The sequence below is a fragment of the Eleutherodactylus coqui genome, chromosome 6, assembly GCF_035609145.1.
Source record: "Eleutherodactylus coqui strain aEleCoq1 chromosome 6, aEleCoq1.hap1, whole genome shotgun sequence".
NCBI classification, from domain to species: Eukaryota; Metazoa; Chordata; class Amphibia; order Anura; family Eleutherodactylidae; genus Eleutherodactylus; species Eleutherodactylus coqui.
In genome coordinates, this window is record NC_089842.1 from 18518102 (window position 1) to 18519411 (window position 1310).

Consider the following 1310-nt stretch of genomic DNA (forward strand, 5'->3'; position numbering starts at 1 on the left):
CTGGTAAAGCAGTTTTAATGCACCCCATTATTGTGATGGGTGGGGAGGTGCTTTAAAAAACGCAAAAACAGGACAGATAGCTCTCGAAAATCACTTCTTCCGAGCTCAGATCTGAGTAATCGCATTCAAATGAATGGGAGTATTATATCGCAATAAAAAGCGGTGTGTGTGTGAGAGAGAGTGGCCCAAGGGGCTACAAACAAATTTTCATGTAGTGCAGGAAACGCGTTAATGGGGCTAATTCATGTATGGAAATTCCTTTTGCAGCTGTATGCAGCACAATTTAGGTATGGGTACGCTGTGAGAAAGGGAAGGGGGGGGGGGCGGAGCTGAACCTTTGCACCTGGGCCCCTGAGCCTTTAGGTACGCCCCTGCTTCCAACTCTACCATGAGTGTACTGATGAAGGAAACCAGAGCTGCTGGAAAAAACTGGAAAATCATGGCGATAAAGGAAACGTAGGGAGCAGCTTCTATGGATACGGAGGGATGAGAGGACCCCGCTCCTACAGCAACACGTCTCAGATATTTATGTTCTAGATAGTCATGCTTCCCTTCTATCTCCCCACAATCATGTCTTATGGCAAAAATCCACCTCTCCCTGTCATCATATGCATTTTTATACTTTTTAACCCCCTCACGGCCAGAGATTTTTCATTTTTTTCACGGGATTGTTAATTGTTTAGATTTTTATGGAGAAAACAGGAAAAGCTTTTTTTTTTTTTATTTATGATATTTCTTAATTTTTTAGCGTTAAAAAAGCCTTATTAAATGTTCTTTTACACTTGCATTTATTTCACGAAGGGGAATTGAACTTGTGATCATTTAATCACTTGCAGTATATACTGCAATACTCCAGTATTGCAGTATATAGTGGTTTTTGATGTTGTCAGGGGCAGGACTTGATAGGCAACAATGCATAGCAGGCCTGGGAGTCTTCAGTAGGCTCTAGGTTGCCAAGCTAGCCTATAGGCTTTCCCAGATTGTGTTGCAGAGGGTGCTGATGGGATGTGGGAGGGGGCTAACCATGGTAAAGTTTATTGTCTCTCACAAGCCGCCAGGAACATATATTCTTCAATTAGTCATATAAAATATGCAGAACAATTTCCCTTCTTGAGAATTCCACCCCTACGGTACAAGTTACCCCCATACAGTGCTCAGAGCTGGAGGAGCACAAGGACATCACACAAGTCTACTGCAACTGACGATTGAGGGAGATAGTAAAAAAAAAAACAACCTGCTTCAACTACGATGACCTCACATTCTGGGCCGGTGAACTACCCGCTCACATGAAAAGATTATTTGATGTCCTC